Source organism: Corythoichthys intestinalis, chromosome 19 (assembly GCF_030265065.1).
Source record: "Corythoichthys intestinalis isolate RoL2023-P3 chromosome 19, ASM3026506v1, whole genome shotgun sequence".
NCBI classification, from domain to species: domain Eukaryota; kingdom Metazoa; phylum Chordata; class Actinopteri; order Syngnathiformes; family Syngnathidae; genus Corythoichthys; species Corythoichthys intestinalis.
The window spans coordinates 11,370,149-11,391,216 of NC_080413.1; the positions used below are offsets into that span (position 1 = coordinate 11,370,149).

A 21,068-nucleotide genomic window follows, 5' to 3' on the forward strand; every position below is an offset into this window, starting at 1 on the left:
AGCTCAACAAATACACTAGATGGCAATATTTAGTCACAATATACAAAGTCACATTTATCCTTTAAGAATTACTAGTCTTTTTATCCGTGGATCCCTTTCACAGAAAGAACGTTAATAATGTAAATGCCATCTTGAGGATTTATTGTCATAATAAACAAATACAGTACTTATGTATTGTATGTTGAATGTATATTTTCGTTCGAGTTTTATTCATTTTTTTCTTAATACATTGCCAAAATGTATATGATCGGGAAAAATTATCGGGAATGATTGGAATTGAATTGGGAGCAAAAAAAAAAGCAATCGGATCGGGAAATATCGGGATCGGCAGATACTCAAACTAAAACGATCGGGATTGGATCGGGAGCAAAAAAACATGATCGGAACAACCCTAATAATTATTCATTGCCAATCATATTTGTCAAAAAGAGTGTCATTTGAAAGATATTCTTAGTGCAGAATCTGTATTCTGTAGTATTTACTCAACATATTATAATATCAATCTCCAAGTATGTGGGATTAACTCCAGAAATCGTTATTTATATGACGAACATGACATGCTTTTATTTTGAAATGTTCACTGGAAGTACGTTCGCTAAACCACTAACCAAAAGCTTTACACTCCGTAAAAAAACATTCTAAGTCATTGCTTGTGGTGTCACCAATAGATTTAATTTTGAGCAAATGCTGTTAACCAGCTGTTGAGTGTTATTGCATGACTGATTGGAACTGTACTGCATTGTTTCGCCACAGGGTGTGCTGTCATGTATTTTATGTTCAGTGTGAAGAAGAAGAAGAACGTTAAAAGAGGCATTAGCGGCCTCCGGCCTGTTCTTAACTTCTCCCTCACTGCACTTTTGCTCTCATGGAGAGCACGTTCGCTTATGTGTTCAAAATAAACGATAGCCGACGTGCAAACAACAGTAGAGCTAAGTGAAGCTAACGAACAGCAAAGTGAAGCTAAGCGAAGCTAAGCGGCGCTAAATGAAGCTAAGTGACTGATACTCAGTCCGTCGTCGTGGAACAGTCCATTGTAGTACGTGTGTGGGGGGAGAGATAATATAAATGCAGCATTCAAATGGTTTTCTTTTTTGTTTTGTTATTTGTTTGTTTGTTTGGTATGCTGACATAATTATACATGAGGAATAGTTGGGGGTGCTACTGGCTCCGGAGGCCCAAGCCCTTGCTCGTTGGGGCAAGGGCAGCTGTTTGGGGCCCCCCTACTGGTTGGGGGCCTAGGGCGATCGCCTACTTCGCCTGAATAGAAGATAACCTGCATGCACACTTTTTGCAGGGTACGGGACATTAATAAGACCAAACAGATTGGGTGGGTCATGGGTACATTTCTCACCAATATTATGATTAATGCAAAATAAATCTGTATTGACTTGTCTGGATTTTATAAGTAAATTTAAATTGCAATATTTGAACACAAATTATATTCACATACACAAGAAATACAAACTTGTTAATCGTCTCTTAACTATCCAGGAATGCATAAAAAATTGCCTTAAGACCACTCAAAATTGTCTGTCTAAATAAATTAAATATCACAAAAACTTCTGAGTCAGGGAATAACAAAAAATAATTAAAAATGGAGCCTTCCTTCAGGTAAAACACTACTGCTTTTGTCCAAAAGCACAGCCAAACTCAACAAAAAAATGAAAGCTCCTTTGGGCTGCATTAAAGTGATCCTCTACCTTAAATACATGTAGGCTGTAATAAACCACAATTGTTCTCTTGTACGAAAATATGTTGTTAGAAACACATAAAATGTTAAATCAATGGCAATATTTTATAATATCTACTACATATTTTGACCGTTAGTTGGTGCCATGGTTTGCGGGCTCGCAGTGATGACGTCATCTTTCCAAATGTGTAGCGTGCTCAACAATTGCTTATTGCTGCCTGAACTCGCGAAGTAAAATGCCACGAATGCTGCTTTTGGATGCAATTTCCAGTCAAATGGAAACAAGGGGAATGAAGTGAGTGGTCAAGGTGGGATTATTATTTTTAGTGAATAAATGTGCATAAGTGGAAGGTTCTCCCCCTTTTTGGTCCCTGTATGCACGTATCCTACCCACCATGCGTTACAACTGGCGCCCGAACATTTTTCCTGGATCCTCAGTCAAGTAAGGGATCTGTCTATTTTCTGGATCCGACGGTCCCACCGCGTCTGCAATATTGGTTTCGGATCCGTCTATTTTTGTAATCGACAGTCCCACAGCGGCTATTCGGATCAGTCTATTTTGTGGAATAGACGGCCTGATCGCGGCTGCAACATTGCCATGGGATCGGTCTAATTCCTGGATCTTCGAATGAGTAACAAACGCGGATTTGGATTACTATTGCTATTTTTTTTGTTGACTATTCTTCATGGGAGTTTTCCCCAAATCATACCAAATAATCAAATCACTATGGCACGCTACAGTGACGACAGTGACTCTGAACATGGACCTTACAACAATGTTGGAGTTCGTCAGGGAACGCGTGTTTGCGTACTGCTGAGCTCCCGAGTGAAGAGTGATCAAGGTGGAAATATTATTTTTTGTGAATAAAATTTGCATAGGTGGAAGCTTCTCCCCTTTTTGGTACTTTTGTACACGTATCCTACCTACCACGCGTTACAATGTACAAGACATGGATTACACAAGGTGTGCTCTTTGGCCTGTATTGTATGTAAAGCACACGACAGCTCTGGATGCTAACAATCTACATAATTATATTGAGATAAGTTTGAAAACGCAATATGCTTACCTTGAATATCTGCTAATAAAACCGGAGTTCCCAACAGCATACGCTCTCTCGCTCTGTTGTCATTGAGACTTTTGCCCAACTTTTGTCTTATCAGGTATTTGCTGCACGCATTTTTCCCTGAAGCTCGTCTTGTAAACGACCGACAGTGTTGTCCTGCTCCTCACTTTTCAGATCCGGTTAAAATAGGAAGGGTAGAACCGACGAAATGTTGGGAAAGCTAACGAGTGACATGCTGGAATTTCGGCAACGGGCCCGGTGACATCACGCACTGCGATGTAACAAGAATGGCGACCTATCACTTAAAATGATTTTACAAAATTTATTAAAACAAAAACATTAGGGGGGGGGGTTTAATATCAAATTATTATAACTCATACTTTACATTTATCTTTTAAGAATTACTTGTCTTAAAAATAGAGGATCCCTTTAAGACAACTGCGGAGAAGGGGGTAAACCTTGGTTCACATTTCTTACAGTTTGATTAACGTTAACAGTAGAAAACATACAGGAGGATATTTCTCTTAAAGCAGCTTCTTACTCGAGTTTCCCAGGTTAGCAAATTCCAACAGTTTAATGTTATGCTAACTCTGATGCAAGTCGGACTTTCAGGTGTGGTGTTAGTGGTGTGTTACCAAGCTACAACTGGCTGAAAAAAAATTCTAATATCCCTCCTCTTCAAAGGGGACGGAGGAGGCAGCATGTTGTCGACATATTTTATTTCTGTTGGGGTTTTGAATTTGTGTGTGTGCGTGTGTGTGTGTGTATGTGTGTGTGGGGTGGGGGGCGGTCATCAGTCATCAAATGTGCGTTTGAGGGGGAAAAATGGACTGGCACATTCAGCAAGTGAAAAGGGGTAAATGTAACTGCGGAGAAGGGGGTAAACCTTGGTTCACGACATTTCTTACTGTTTAACTAACGTTAATAGTAGAAAACAAACAGGAGGATATTTCTCTCAAAGCAACCTCCTCCAGTTTGAGAAATTCACACAGATTAATGTTATGCTGATGCAGCTCGGAATTTCAGTAGCAAAATTAGTGGTGTGTTCCCCACCTACACAACATTTACCTTTTTACTAGGGCTGTCAAAATTATCGCGTTAACGGGCGGTAATATTTTTTAAAAATTAATCACGTGAAAATATTTGACGCAATTAAAGCACAAGCCCCGCTCAAACAGATTAAAATGCAGTGCAATGTCCACTTGTTACTTGTGTTTTTTGGAATTTTGTCGCCCTCTGCTGGCGTTTGGGTGCGACTGATTTTATTGGCTTCAGCACTCATGAGCATTGTGTAATTATTGACATCAACAATGGCGGGCTACTAGTTTATTTTTTGATTGAAAATTTTACAAATTTTATTAAAACGAAAACATGAAGAGGGGTTTTAATATAAAATTTCTATGACTTGTACTAACATTTATCTTTTAAGAACTACAAGTCTTTCTATCCATGGATCGCATTAACAGAATGTTAATAGTGTTAATGCCATCGTGTTGATTTATTGTTATAATAAACAAATACAGTACTTATGTACCGTATGTTGAATGTATATATCCATCTTGTGTCTTATCTTTCCGTTCCAACAATAATTTACAGAAAAATATTGTATATTTTAAAGATGGTTTGAATTGCGATTAATTACGATTGATTTATTTTTAAGCTGTAATTAACTCGATTAAAAATTTTAATCGTTTGACAGCGCTAGTTTTTGCAGTGGCTGCTGCTGGCGGAAAAAACTTCTAATATCCCTTGTCTTCGGCGGCATACTGTAATTAGGGGGCAAGTCCTCAGCCATTCAAACGTGCGTTTATGGGAAAAAAAAAACGAACTAACAGCTTCCGACTCAAGTTTTGCAGGTTAGCAAATTCACACAGTTTAATGTTACGCTAACTCTAATGCAGGTCGGACTTTCAGTAGCAAAATTAGTGGTGTGTTCCCCACCTAAACAACATTTACGTTTTTACATTAATTACAGTGGCTGCTGCTGGCAGAAAAAAACTTCTAATATCCCTTGTCTTCGAAGGGGGCTGAGGAGGCGGCACACTGTAATTAGGGGGGGGCAAGTCCTCAGCGATTTAAATGTGCGTTTGAGGGGAAAAAATGGACTAACAGCTTCCTAGTCGTGTTTCGCCAGTTAGCAAATTCACACAGTTTAATGTTATGCTAACTCTGATGCAGGTCGGACTTTCAGTGGCAAAATTAGTGGTGTGTTTGCCACCTACACAACATTTACATTTTTACATGACTTACAGTGGCTGCTGCTGGCGGAAAAAAACTTCTAATATGTAATATCTTCGAAGGGGGCTGAGGAGGCAGCTTAATGTAAATGGGGGGCGGGGGGTCAAGTCATCAGCCAATCGTGTGTTTGAGGGAAAAAATGGACTGGCAGATTCCTACTCGAGTTTTGCAGGTTAACAAATTCACACATTTTAATGTTATGCTAACTCTGATGCAGGTCGGACTTTCAGGTGTGGTGTTAGTGGTGTGTTCCCCACCTCCATAACATTGACATCGTTTTACATTACTTACAGTGGCTGCTGCTACTGCTGGCCGTAAAAAAAAATCTAATATCCTTCCTCTTCGAAAGGGGCGGAGGAGGCAGCATGTTGTCGACATATTGTATCTTTGTCGGGGCTGTGAATGCGTGTGTGGGTTTGTGTGTGTGTGGGGGGGGGGAGTCATCAGTCAATCAAATGTGCGTTTGAGGGGAAAAAATGGACCGGCACATTCATCAAGTGAAAAGGGGTCAAAGTAAATCTGCACATAATGAAAATAATTCACTTTAATAATGGTAGGATCTTTACAACATATGGGAAGACAATCTAAATAACTGAAGTCATTATATAATGCAAATAAGGTTGCTTCAAAGTTGGTGGGGACAATTTGAGCATCCTGAAAAGTTGGTAGTGTTATGTCCCTACCGTCCCTGTGCAAACCCACGCCCTTGAGTCCAGGTATGCAGTAAAACCTAAGTGTCAAAGGTATAAAATGGGAGCAAAAACATTGAAACTCTCTCTTGAAATACGTTTATGTTGCTTGAACGACATTATTGGATTTATTGTGCCTTTTTACAGGACAGAAAATGTACCAGTAGGTTGTAAAAATGCATTGTAAAGGCTTCAAAACGGAAGCAATATTAGAACCTTTTAATCATCAAGTCAAGCAAAAGTACAATATAACTAATAATTGAACGTTTTGTACCTCTTATTAACCACCCATAACCACCCTAAGCTGTAAAAGTGAAGTGTCAAGCTAATAAAAATGACAAAAAATTGGAACCAATACGAGTAGAACAGCCATTTGAGCTCTGGTAAGACATACTGTTGGACTTATTTTATTCTTCTCATTACTGTAGCAAAAATGTACAAGCACATTTTAAGCTGTGAAAGTTGAGTGTCAATGCTGCTTTGTTATATGAGTGACCCAACTTGTGTTGTTTGAAACATGCATATTTGTCTTGAGATATGAGCACTGAATACTGACAAGCAGCAATTTGGCAAATAGTTAACAATTCTTCTTCAAAAAAGAGGCTTCCAGACATTTCTTACTACTCCCTAGTGTAGATTTTCTGTAAACTGAACTAGACATAACATTTGACAAACCTCAGAGAAGTGTTGTTAACAACCTTTGATTAAAAAAAAAAAAAAAAAAAAATCAAAGTTTATAAAATAAAGCTTCAAAGTCGCGAAAGTCAACTATGGGTGTGTCTGTGTAATGTGTGGAAACCACACACTGCTCACCTGTCAATCACTTCTATCACTTCTATGACCTTTAAAATGGATGCCACCTTGTCTAGCATCTTTGTTATGCCGACACATAACTAAATGTTTCAGTTGTGAAAATATATACACTTTAACTCATTTGCTCATTTTGCTAGTACGCGGGACTGTGTGTTACCTTGAGAGCTCTTTGTGTCTTGGAAATGTTCTCCGTACTGGGAATGCATAGTCTGTAAGTTGCAGGATGGCGGACGAGGCTATGAAAAAAGTCCATGTAAGAAATTGTTTCTCATGATTTTATGTACAACCAAAAAAAGTTGTATTCAAATATAAAGCACATATTTGGGAAATTTCTCAATGTTAACTCATTGGCTGCCCCACCTAGCCCTGCGGAGGGCTAGGTTTCTATTAACTCATTTTCTCCCAAATCGGTGCTTTTCAACATGCACATCTTTCGTGGCACGCCAGACCCACTTAGAGTGTTTGTTGCCAAAAAGCTCTATCTTGGTCTCATCTGACCAAAGCACACGGTCCCAGTTGAAGCCCCAATACCGCTTGGCGAACTCCAGACGTTTGCGTTTATGATTGTGAGTGAGGAAAGGTTTTCTCCGTGCATGCCTCCCGAACAGCTTGTTGGCGTGTAGACAGCACCTCATACCCACTGTGAAGTATGGGGGTGGGTCAGTGATGCTGTGGGGCTGTTTCGCTTCCAAAGGCCCTGGGAACCTTGTTAGGGTGCATGGCATCATGAATGCTTTGAAATACCAGGACATTTTAAATCAAAATCTGTTGCCCTCTGCCCGAAAGCTGATGATGGGTTGTCACTGGGTCTTTCAGCAACACAATGACCCTAAACATATGGCCAAATCTACACAGAAATGGTTCACCAGACACAAAATCAAGCTCCTCCCATGGCCATCTCAGTCCCCAGACCTTGTTTTGTTGGCAAAAGGGGGTTGTACAAAGTATTAACACCAAGAGTGCTAATAATTGTGACACACATTATTCGATGTCAAATAATTTTTACTTTATGTGGGATTTTTTTCCCCACTGAATGGATGCACATGTACTGAAGGTTGGATTTTTCTCTTTTTTTCCATTAAGGTCCCTTATTATTTGAATTTAAAAAAAATGTTAAAAGCTAAAAAACACCTCTTAATCAGGGGTGCCAATAATTATGGAGGGCACTGAAGTTCGGAGGCTTAGTGCGCCATGAATCTGCTATGGCAGCATATAGACATATTGTTCTATCAAACACAACAGTTCTTTTGGCTTAAAATACAGCAGTTTCTTTTAAAGAGGGGTGCAAGAGCAGAAACTGCTTTTTCAGTCTTGTCTGTGTTTTCCGCCATGTACCATTGTGACAACGAGGCGTTCTAAAGCGGATTATAGTAATATGCAATCCTAAAGGAGGAACACAGTTGGTTAGCATTGCATTCAATAATGAGTCCTATGGGTTCCATAATAAACCTGAAGGAGCATAAATGGGCTCCCTATTGGCGGTGACCGAACACCTTAATAAGATGTTTTATTTCTGTTATGCCAAGAGTCTTATTTTTTAACTTAGGGCTACGTTTAGCTCTTGGCGTCTGACTCATTGGAGTGCCTTAGGGGGGATATAAACACAATGTACACTCACATTAAAGTGCAACAGTAGTTCGTTGGCCACACAAACTCGCAGGTAGACAGGCGCCATGACAACACGGGACAAACAGTATGAGATCCCAGTGAGTATTTTTTGATGTTTTGGTATGTATTTAGAGCCTGTGCGTGTGTGTATAATTATAGACTAAATGAATTGCGGTGATCCCTAACCCATAAACACCGGTCGTTGACAATTAGGTCATGAGCGCAATGTGCTCATGTGGGAGATGATGCCATTGTGACATCACTGATAAATCAGATGTTGAGCGCATACAGTGCTCAATGTATTTTCATGTTAGGCGGATGAAATGAGTCACTTGCTTATCTACAAAGTGATGAGAAAATTGTCGTACTTGAGATATATTGATTAAGCAAATGCACACATAATCCACTTTTAAGATCATAATTGAAGGAGATAAATCCTCTTTGATTTTTAACTCAGCGCTATTGTCATTCTCAAAAGTCATGTAATATTTTTTGCTCTAATATGTTTTTTTAGGGCTGTCAAACGATTAAAATGTTTAATTGAGTTAATTACAGCTTAAAAATTAATTAATCGTAATTAATCGCAATTCAAACCATCTATAAAATATGCCATATTTTTCTGTAAATTATTGTTGGAATGAAAAGATAAGACACAAGACGGATATATACATTCAACATACGGTACATAAGTACTGTATTTCTTTATTATAACAATAAATCAACAAGATGGCATGAACATTATTAACATTCTCTTAAAGCGATCCATGGATAGAAAGACGTGTAGGTCTTAAAAGATAAATATTATAAGTATAACTCTTCACAAGCTTTTCACACACTGTTGCTGGTATCTTGGTCCATTCCTCCATGCAGATCTCCTCTAGAGCAGTGATGTTTTGGGGCTGTCGTTGGGGAACACGGACTTTCAACTCCCTCCACCGATTTTCTATGGGGTTGAGATCTGGAGGCTGGCTAGGCCACTCCAGGACCTTGAAATGCTTCTTACGAAGCCACTCCTTTTTTGCCCTGGCTGTGTGTTTGGGATCATTATCATGCTGAAAGTCTCAGCCACGTCTCATCTTCAATGCCCTTGCTGATGGAAGGAGATTTTCACTCAAAATCTCCCGATACATGGCCCCATTCGTTCTTTCCTTTACACAGATCAGTCGTCCTGGTCCCTTTGCAGAAAAACAGCCCCAAAGCATGATGTTTCCACCCCCATGCTTCACAGTGGGTATGGTGTTCTTCGGATGCAATTCAGTATTCTTTCTCCTCCAAACACGAGAACCTGTGTTTCTACCAAAAAGTTCTATTTTGGTTTCATCTGACCATAACACATTCTCCCAGTCCTCTTCTGGATCATCCAAATGTTCTCTAGCGAACAGCAGACGAGCCTGGACGTGTACTTTCTTCAGCTGGGGGACACGTCTGGCAGTGCAGGGTTTGAGTCCCTGGTGCTGCATTGTGTTACTGATAGTAGCCTTTGTTACTGTGGTCCCAGCTCTCTGTAGGTCATTCACTAGGTCCCCCCGTGTCGTTCTGGGATTTTTGCTCACCGTTCTTGTTATCATTTGCCACGGGGTGCGATCTTGCATGGAGCCCCAGATCGAGGGAGATTATCTGTGGTCTTGTATGTCTTCCATTTTCTAATAATTGCTCCCACAGTTGATTTTTTTACACCAAGCGTTTTACCTATTGCAGATTCAGCCTGGTGCAGGTCTACAATTTTGTCTCTGGTGTCCTTCGACAGCTCTTTGGTCTTGGCCATACTGGGGTTTGGAGTGTGACTGACTGAGGTTGTGGACAGGTGTCTTTTATACCGATAATGAGTTAAAACAGGTGCCATTAATACAGGTAACGAGTGGAGCCTTGTTAGACCTCGTCAGAAGAAGTTAGACCTCTTTGACAGTCAGAAATCTTGCTTGTTTGTACGTGACCAAATATTTATTTTCCACTCTAATTTGGAAATAAATTCTTTAAAAATCAAACGTGATTTTCTGTTTTTTTTTTTTTTTTTACACATTCTGTCTCTCATTGTTGAGGTTTACCCATGTTGACAATTACACGCCTCTCTAATCTTTTCAAGTGAGAGAACTTGCACAATTGGTGGTTGACTAAATACTTATCTGCCCCACTGTATGAACATAAAACAGTCTAGATCCTTGGTTAAAACCAAAAAACGTTAGTTATCGCTCACTTTTATGTAAATACTTCAAGCCAAAGTCACGGTATTGTGTAATCCAACATGGCGGCTGTAACAAAAAAAGAGAAAAATAAAAATAAATAACTTCATATATTTGTACATTTTTACATTTTCTTGAATGAAATGCTATATTATATCTTTGGGCTTTGCCCAGCCGCTATTTAAGAGTCACAAATGTCTTAACGCCAACATTTTAATTAGTGGAACCTTCCGTATTAACCTCCTCAATAAGTAATACTTATAATTGAGCCCGAGCAATTATCGTTCCACCTCTGCCAGCGTAGACTACAGAACACTAATGAGTCCATGAATGAGTGAGTGACGGGCCGGCCGTTAAGAAACATCACTGCACTCAGTCTATTAATCCTTTTCATTTCATCAAAAAATTAGCGTTACCTTTTTAGCCTTGTCACGAAAATGATTCTAGTGGAACACTAATCATTCGTTGCTAAAGACTATCCCCTTACAACTGCTATTTCCATACTGCATAGGCGGAGTTTGACTTTTGGGGCAGGGGGGCACAACATGTTGACGACCCCGAAACGCAGTGTCAGCAATAAAATTAACTTACAAGAATATTTATAATAATAAGTTGACAATGAGCGTTTTTTGTTTCCTATTATTCTTGAGGGAAATTGTAAATCAGGCTGCTTAGGCAATACTTTTCGCCAAGATCATCATCCACTGAATCTGGTACGCCCGTCAGTGTTGTGCCAATGTAGTTACCCCAGTCAAAAACTTTACCCCCTGGGTGGAGCCATATGGAGGTAGATTTGTGTTTTTATTATTCAATCAAAAAAAAAAAGTTGCTTCAATGAAAAAAAGATGCTTCAATCAAAATATATATTTTCAACCCCCAAAAAAAGTCGCTTCAATCAAAAAAAATGTGTTTGAATGCAAAAAATAAATTTAAAACTCGAAAAATGCATGTGAAAGCTATTTTTCTTTGATTTTTTTTTTTTTTTTTTTAAATTGAAGCAATTTTTTTTGATTGAAGTAATGTTGATTTATGTTTGGGCCACATTTTGGCTAGGACATTTTTGTCTTTATTATTCAATTAAAAAATAAGTTGGTTAAAAATATATATTATCAAAAAGAAAAATCACTTCAATCAAGAAAAAGAAAAATTTCAATCATGGGAAAAGTTTTGGAATACGAAAAAATATTTGAGATTGAAAAATTTGCATTTTAACACTTAATTTTTCATGGAAAAGGTTTTCTTTGATTGAAGCAATCCTTTTGCCTATTATGGATAGGACATTTGTGTCCAAATCATTTAATCCCCCAAAAAGTTGCTTAATTCATAAAAATATATAATTTCAATCAAAAAAAATATATTTTCAATCAAAGAAAAAAATCATTTGAAAAAAAAAAATTGCCCGCCCCTAATTTTTTTGGGGGAAATTAAATGCAAAGCAAATGCCCGTCTAAGTTGTAAGTCACATGACCTATTTGAAAAATAATTTTGACCCATTATAAAAATATATTTTTTTGTTCATTCATTTTTGTTGCAGTTTTATTGCTTTGCAACTTTTACGTATATAGGGAAAAAAATTACATGCAATGACACTTTTCGGCCAACAGGGGGGGCCTGCCCCCCCTTAAAATCTGCTTATGCCATACTGCAGTAGGTGTTGCTGTTTTGGTTAGCAACAGGATCCGCGGTTAAAACTGTCTAATGAAATTAGAGTACTTTTTCCTGAAAAGCAAAGCATTTATTTTGTTTTTCATGGAAAACTGGCACTTGGCTCTAATTTCAGGAACCTCACCACTTGACCAACTGTGTTACTCGAGTGTATCTTTACGTTTTAATTTTTCTTTTCAGTTTCCTTGTAGAGATGAATGTTTTTTTTGGCAGGCTCGTAGCAGCCAACCATGTGATTCTTTTGTAGCCAAAACAAGAGAACATCCACAAAAACATCTTGGAAGTGAGCTCAGCTTCTTCTGGTCTCACTTGGGCCATCCTTCTCACTTTATTACATTTGATGTATTTTTTCTGCTGAATGCAGCAGTAAAAGCAGTTTAACCTTCAATGTCTCACATTCAGTTAATGTTAAATTAGGGCTTAAAATATCGGCCGTAGAGCTTTGACATAGTTGGGTTCTTAACGATCTCTAATGGACGTTTAGGAGGACATGATGATGATGATGATGTGTGATTAGTCAGTGTGGTAACAGTGGAAGTGATTGGCTCAGTTTGCGGTGAGAGAGACAGTATTGGTTATTGATTTCGTCATTCAGTTGTACAAAGCAGTTCGGCGTTTTTTCCACGATGCGTCACATTTGGCAACGCTACCTTAGGTGCATGGCATAATTCAGTTTTTGCCTTTTTAGTGCTCTTTCGTGCAAAGACAGAGAAATAACAAGTTGTGTAAGTTGGTCTCAATCATGAATCGATGCTCTTATTATTTTATCATAAACGTGTTGGGTTTCTCCTGTTCATCGAGGGGACCCACAAAACTGCTCTATTATGGTTTAGTTTTTTAGAAATTACCATCTCTGTTAGAGCGAGGAGTCTTCTAAAAATTTAATCAATTTATCGTTATTTTCGGACTATAAGCAGCTACTATTCCCTTCATTTTGAATCCTGCGGTTTATAGTCATGTGTGGCTTATTTATTGATTTACTTGGGTTAATAGGAGCACTTGATTTGAAGGCTGCGTCATAAGACTGCCATAAGACCATCATAAGCATGACACGACAATATCATGGACATTAATGAATGCTTATGACAGATGTCATTAAGTATCAACCGGCAAATGATGTCACTAACTCCATTTGTGTCCAGCTCAGATCATTTACATCCATTCAAAAGTGAGATAATTTGCCGCATGACACTAAATGACATCCGTCATAAGCATTCATTAATGCTCATGGCAGTGTAATTACATTAATATGATGGTCTTATGACAGTTTTATGTTACCAAATACCATAGCTAGCAATTAATGAAACAACTGTAACTGTAACTGAAGAAATATTTAGCACAAAACATAATTTTTGATTGTTATTTACCGTATTTGCCTGAATATAAGATGGCCCTGATTATAAGACGACCCCCTTTTTCAAGACTCAAGTGTGAAAAAAAACTTTTTGAACACCAAATGAATTTTTATACAGAAAATAACTACAGTACATCCGAAACAAATGATTATAACAATACATTTGAGAGAAAAAGCATGTTATTTTGCCTCATTCAAATCTTAATATCTCAACATTTAAATATGTAAACTAAAGTGCAATCACATTCGTAAATTAATGGCTCCTGGTTTTTGAAATGTAAATAAACTAATCTATTGTGATAAAACAACAAAATTGCAATCACTGCATTAACCATCAAAGTGAAATCTAACTGTAACTGTAGTCTTGAAACAAATCTGAATAAGGAAAAACATTGCAATACAAAATTGCAAACTGGTTAAACTTGAGAGTAGCTGAGATCTGTCATGACAGAACATCGCTTCAATGATATCTGGCGCCATCTGGCGTCGTGTATGGGCATAACGTCTAGACCGCGAGTATAAGCCGACCCCCTCTTTGTCAGTCTTATTTCAATGCAAAAAACACCGTCTTATATTCGGGCCAATACGGCAGCTGTAGCACTCCGACGTATGCTAGGAGGCATGTTGGACGACATTAGTGTTGACAGTAGGTGGGAGCAGTCTCTGTCTCTCCCACGGGAGCAGTGATGGCCAAATGAAGCTTCTTGAAGCAACGAAGCTTTCCAGCTAATTGACTCAAAGCTTCATTGTGGTTGATTTGGTCTTATGACAATATTATGATGCCCCTGTCAAATAAAGTTTTATCTCATAATACTGTACAGTGAGGACACTGCAGCTTATAGTCCAGTGCGGCTTATCTATGAACAAATGCCATTTTCGTGTCAAATTTTGTGGGTGGCGGCTTATTGCCAGGTGCGTCTTAAAGTCTGGAAATTACGGTACTCTATATGAAAACACTCCTCACCCCATCAACAACATTTTAAACCTACTAAACATAGCGGGTCTTAATTCAGATTTAGTTTGCTTTGTCCAAATTCCATTAAGAAAATTATTTATCTTAGCATAGCCTAGCAAAAATATCAAGTAGAATTTACCTGTTAATTTGGGAAAGGCACAAAATTACCGTATTTTCTGGTGTATCGCACCCCCAGCCAAACTATGAAAAACACTGTGAATTATATTCCGAAAAATACGGTAGATAAATTTGTTTTCTGGGATAGCAATGAGATCAGGTTGGGGAATTAACTCGTTCAATACCATTGACAGTAAGCTAGAATCGCGACGCACATAGGCGATACTCCCATCGCAAGATGTGTTTTTTATAGGGCTGTCAAAATCATCGCGTTAACGGGCGGTAATTAATTTTTTAAATTAATCGCGTTAAAATATTTGACGCAATTAACGCACAAATGCTCCGCTCAAACAGATTAAAATGAAAGCAGAGAAATGTGTATTTGTTGTGTTTTTCGGAGTTTTGTTGCCCTCTGTTGGGGCTTGGGTGCGATTGATTTTATAGGCTTCAGCACCCATGAGCACTGTGTGAGTAATTATTGACATCAACAATGGCGGGCTACTAGTTTATTTTTTGATTGAAAATTTTACAAATTTTATTAAAACGAAAACATTAAGAGGGGTTTTAATATAAAATTTCCATAACTTGTACTATCATTTATCTTTTAAGAACTACAAGTCTTTCTAGCCGTGGATCGCTTTGACAGAATGTTAATAATGGTAACGCCATCTTGTTGATTTATTGTTATAATAAACAAATACAGTCCTTATGTACCGTATGTTGAATGTATATATCCATCTTGTGTCTTATTTTTCCATTCCAACAATAATTTACAGAAAAATATGGCATATTTTATAGATGGTTTGAATTGCGATTAATTGCGATTAATTACGATTAATTAATTTTTAAGCTGTAATTAACTCGATTAAAAATTTTAATCGTCTGACAGCCCCAGTTTTTTTTTTCTTTGAACACACCAACTTTTGTTTTGCTTCATAAAGGCAACAAGTGTGCTAAGACTGGATTCCTTTAATACATAGCGATCTTTATCATTCACAGATGAACCCCTTTAGCTTGGATGAAACGGTATTATTCAAAGGTCAGGCAAAATGATCTGACACATTTTAAGGTTTTATTAAATCCGAATAAAGTAAAGCAGCAAAAAAAAGTGTTTTTTTTCCCCGAAAAGTACATACTGTTTAACGCCATTGTGTTTCATTAGGTTTTTAAAATTAAATCAGTCAAATGTTATTGTCCACACACTGTCGAAGGCATTCACGAAAGTTGTCTATAACTTGGCAGGTCATTTCATGTGGAATGGCAGTAATTTCTTGAAGAATTGCATCTTTTAAGTTATTCAATTTATTACTGTATACCTTTGACTTTAGGTATCTCTAAAGAAAAAAAATCACACGGATTTAAATCAGGTGAACGGGTGGGCCAACCGATGTCACCACGCAATGAGAACAAATGACCTGGGAACACCCTCAAAATCCCCATCGCAGGAGAAGTATGGGCTGTTGCCCCGTCCTGTTGAAAGCAAACATTGTCCATATCGTGAAGCATATTCAATTTTGGTCTGAGAAAAAGTCTCTAGCATCTGACAATATCGATCAGAGTTCACAGTCACTGTCACATTGTCTTCTTCGAAGAAATACGGACCCCATATACCGAATTTTGCTTTGATTTTCGTTTCAATGCAGATCCAGTAGCTCTGAAGCTGGTAACCCATAACAAGATTGCATGTCTACCAAGATTGAAGTGCAAACGGAACGCTCGTTGTGTTGCAGTTACAAATTCGTTTGTGTTGGTAAACGTTTCCGCAATGAAAGCCCGATGTTCACCAGTTTAATTCATGGCATCAACTGAAACAGAAACGAGAAACAATGGCCAAGTCATCTGGTGAAAATTTGTCTAGTTTTAATATCGCAATGTATTGCAAACCCTCAAAAAGTTGCAATGTAGGTTTTTTCCAATATCGTTCAGCCCTAATTGACATCCAAACCATTTTGAACTGCTTGGCCTCCCAGTCAAAATGGATTGGACGTCTATTACAGTAACTGGCAACCAATGAGTTAAGAAAGGGCCAAATACGTGGGTTAATTTGTGCCGGATCCTGCCAGAACAAGATCCAGCACCTCTTGATTTTGGCATCCCTGTGTTCCGGGACTTATTTGGGCAGATCCGGCACCTCTCGTGTATAGAAAATAATAATAATATATAAACGTTTTTAAAATATATTAATAGAATAAAATAATAATATCCATAAATTCATTTACAGAACAAATATCAAGAATTGCATGTTGTTTATAAAAATTTTACGTCATTTGGAAGAGTTGGAGATTTGGTGATGCACTGAAAAGCTGGACCAACAAATCATGCCCCTGACATAAAAAACAAAAGTTAGGAAATTTGCGGCATCTGAGGAGCAAGCAGCTAGGATCAAACTGTATTTCAACATGCCAAAAAGACAGTTGCATTTACTGCCTTTTTTCAAGAAGATGGTTTAGAACGGGTCAGAAAAGCAACAATCAGCGATGAGGGCAGCTGCAGCGATCATGCTAACGGGCTGAACTGGGTGCAACAGGAGGCTAGCGCCGCAGCAGGTTCACGGACAGCCAGCCAAGCCGGGTGTACTGTAAGTCCCACTTGTGGTTATGTGGGAAATTGCCTGTGCTGTGCACAGTATAGCCTAAATAATTGTAAATTGTTGTCATAACATTTATACCATGGATATTATCTAAAATTGAGGCTCGTAAGTCCCACATCATGGCAAGTGGTCATTTGCGTGTTGTTTTCAGCACCATTTTCTGCGTATGTTCCGGGACCTGTGCCTGTGTCGTCATCCCTGCGCTGTCATATGTACTTTGCGTTCCGACACCTTATGATTTACAAATTAAGCACTGGCCAAATAGCAACAAAACCTGAGAACATTTCAAGTTTTCTTTTCACTGTCAAGTTATTGATGTCAAGCCATGTTTTGCATGCCTGCGACAACAGTAAAAATACATCTTGAAATAAACTTTATACATTTTCATACCTGTCAAGTTGTACGGTTTCGGCGTAATTTGTACAAGTGAGCACTGATTTTTAAATGTGTACGCCGTACGTTCAAAATCTGTACGTTTTTCGTACATTAAGTTTTTTTCTCTGTTCGGATTTTGTCACCGTTTCAGCAACGAGACAATGTGCGTTACTATGTGTTACTACGTTGGTTGAATGACGCGAGAAAAGTCTGAGACACGGCGAGAGAAGAGTGTTTGTTGTGACGCTGTAGCAAATGTGATGCTAGGCTAGGTGGCTCCAATATTTCCTGACTGTAGCCGACAGCCTACAATCTACGCCTAGATATCACATCCATATAGAAAAACATGCGAAATGATAGACTCGCCGGCGTTAGTAAACAGCTGCCATCTTAAAGCAGTACACTTCTCAGAAAGGCTCTGTTGTAGTGAACCTTCCTCGCGAACCTAAGTAACTTTTTATCTAAAATACTCCTAAATCGGCAAAATCTTGACTTGAATCTATCTTTAAATGATGAAACAGTTTTAAAACTTTCACATGTCGAAAGTAGACAAAAGGGAACTAATGCAAAAACGGGAGCAATTTTAACAACTTTAACAGTTGATTCACAACATTAAATGACTTCCAAACATAGCAAAGGTTACGGTGTTCTGTTCTGTTTTTTTTTTTTTTTTTTAAATGAAAAAGAGAAGAAGAAAAAAAGAAAGGTAACACCAGTTACTTTGTCAAGTAACTAATTACTTTATTTAGTTACTAACTCAATTACTTTTTGGGAGAAGTAATTCGTAACTGTAATTAATAACTTTTTAAAAGTAAGATTAACAACACTGGTCATAAAAATGAAGTCCGCAGAATGAAAAGTGATGAAAGCGGAGATTTTACTCTGCCAATTTGTTGCCGCAGACGATTTGCTTGCAACCATTGCTAATCACTTCTCAGAATTACAGTGCCCTCCATAATTAATGGCACCCCTGAAAAAGATGTGTTTTTTAGCTTCTAATATTTTTTGAAATTCAAATAATATGGGACCTTAATGGAAAAAAAGAGAAAAATCCAACCTTCAATACAAGTGCATTTATTCAGTGGGGAAAAAATCCCACATAAAGAAAAAATTATTTGACATCAAATAATGTGTGTCACAATTATTAGCACCCCTAGTGTTCATACTTTGTACAACCCCCTTTTGCCAACAAAACAAGGTCTGGGGACTGAGATGGCCATGGGAGGAGCTTGATTTTGTGTCTGGTGAACCATTTCTGTTGTAGATTTGGCCATATGTTTAGGGTCATTGTCTTGCTGCTGAAAGACCCAGTGACGACCCATCTTCAGCTTTCGGGCAGAGGGCAACAGATTTTGATTTAAAATGTCCTGGTATTTCAAAGCATTCATGATGCCATGCACCCTAACAAGGTTCCCAGGGCCTTTGGAAGTGAAACAGCCTCACAGCGTCACTGACCCACCCCCATACTTCACAGTGGGTATGAGGTGCTTTTCAGCATACGCATCTTTCGTGGCACGCCAGACCCACTTAGAGTGTTTGGTTCCAAAAAGCTCAATCTTGGTCTCATCTGACCAAAGCACACAGTCCCAGGCTTCAACTGGGACCGTGTGCTGAAAAGCAACTCATACCCACTGTGAAGTATGGGGGTAGGTCAGTGATGCTGTGGGGCTGTTTCGCTTCCAAAGGCCCTGGGAACCTTGCTAGGGTGCATGGCATCATGAATGTTTTGAAATACCCGGACATTTTAAATCAAAACACTTCAACTGGGACCGTAATAAAAAAATATATATTAGAAGCTAAAAAACACATCTTAACCAGGGGTGCCAATAATTATGGAGGGCACTGTAGCAAAAGAAATGTTCCCTAACTCAAAGATTGGATCGGTAAGTTAATTTTATCAATTGACCTTTTCAATTTCAAATTGGACACAGTAACGAACTACCTTCAAGTCAAACTGAATTGCGATCTGAAGTGCAGCCATCAAAAAACATGATAGAAATTGCCAAAAGTGCTACATAAAATTATAACAAAAGTCACTGTTAAATTTTAGTAGTCATGATGTAGCTGAAAATAGTGATTGTTCTTTGATTGCATCAGGTTATATGTGAAAATATTGCCACTAAATTCATATTACTTTAAAAATGGATTTTTTAAAAATTTTTGTTTCATATTGCACGCTATATAAAACGTTGTAATGTTAGTCACCAATTTGTTGGGGCATGCGTCACTATTTTTTAAGATTGCCAACGGCCTCGGGTTGACAGGTATGCATTTTTTGCCTGTTAATCGGGCGAAACAACAAAACTGGTCTCAATCAATAGTTTTCTACAACGCGCAAGTACGATGAACACACACGTCCACGCGCACGAGCACAGCGCCACCGAGCGTCCTCCGCTCCTCCCCAGCCCAGCTCTCCCAGTTAGGTGGGCCGAGCCATCATCGCACCAGTCCGGCTCCCTCGCCTTGATCCCCGGCGCACGCTCGCTCCAACACCCCCCTCCTCGCTCCCTCCCTCCCCTTCGGCAGGCAGCAGGAAGTGCGGCGGTAAGTTGTCGCCTCGATCGCGGTCGTCGTCAACTTGTTCCGATCGGAGGGTGAGAAAGCAGAAGAGAATTTGTTTAGAAATGTCATATTTATTTGTCGAGGAGGGGGTGCGAGCGAGAGGGAGGGCAACGGGGGAATCTGCCGGAGCTGTCGGCTCCTTTAGCGAGGCGCTCGATCGTGTCCTCCGCCGTGTCGCTAATGAGGAATCCGGTTAGAAAATGTGATCGGATATGGAAGGGAGAAAAGGAGGGAGGTGGTGCCTTTTATTTTGCTTCTGTCCGCGTACCATCCACTCCTCTTTTCCCCCCTCCACCCTCCCCCAGCCCATATTTAGAGCCTCTTCACATGGGCAAGCTACGTCAAGCTTTACTGTATCCCATCCTTCCGTCTGTATTACCGCACATATACATGCATGCACGTATGGATGTGTAGTAGTGGAATGTGGTTTGCATTTAAGTGTGTAGCAAAACTTGGAATTCTTTTTTTTTAATCTGCCAGAAGCTCAAACATGCCAACGCCTCCTGGTTGGCTGACTGGTTATCTGCCTAGCTATCTGTTTGTGCCATTGGGTGACACTAAAAAAAACAGTTCGATCTGCTTTCAGTTTTCATTCAAAGTTGAAGTGTGATAACCTGATATGCCTGTTTTCCTGATATGCCTGTTTTCCTACAAGGTGCTTCCAGTCTGTTATAAAGAAAATCATTTACTGTCATATCCTATAATTGGTAGTGCTTCCATTCTGTTATAAAGGAAATTAATAGTCATATCCTATAATTGGTAGGCCAGGGCCGGCCCAGCCTATACGCAGACTATGCAGCTGCTTAGGGCCCCTGACCACCAGGGGGCCCCCAAGCTGGCAATTGTTTAATTTGTGTTCTATTTTGTTTACTATAGTTTGCTTTATTTGACTTTTGTGAGTTTTGAGACTTGATTACAAGCTTTAAAAAAATACAAGTTCTTCCTTAACTTCTTTCTTTCCTCTTTTAGAAAAAGGTTTGGCGCTATCTACTGTAAGTACTGACAATCATTTGGGGTGAGAAGTTTGAAGTATGCAGTGCAACAAAATCTGATCAATATACAAAATATGGACGTATGGGTTGGATTGCATGTATGGGTTTCACAGTACACTATGACGAAATGGTGGGCCAAAAATATGGGCCCCTTTGCATTATTTTGCTTAGGGCCC

The 21,068-nt window shown here is 38.9% G+C and overlaps 1 protein-coding gene across 4 annotated transcripts in view; it reads left to right on the forward strand.

The window, feature by feature from the left end:
• LOC130907984 (bromo adjacent homology domain-containing 1 protein) overlaps positions 1-21,068 on the forward strand; it is a 43,949-nt gene that overhangs the window by 2,080 nt on the left and 20,801 nt on the right. Inside the window, exons 1-2 of one of the 4 annotated variants that reach the window (XM_057823553.1) lie at positions 19,163-19,221; positions 19,660-19,882. The exons of 1 other annotated variant lie outside the window; for it this stretch is intronic. The gene's annotated coding sequence lies outside the window, so the exon portion shown is untranslated. Of the gene's footprint in view, positions 1-19,162; positions 19,222-19,638; positions 19,933-21,068 lie in introns of those variants that run through there. 2 more of the 4 variants (XM_057823554.1, XM_057823556.1) reach the window with 2 other exon arrangements.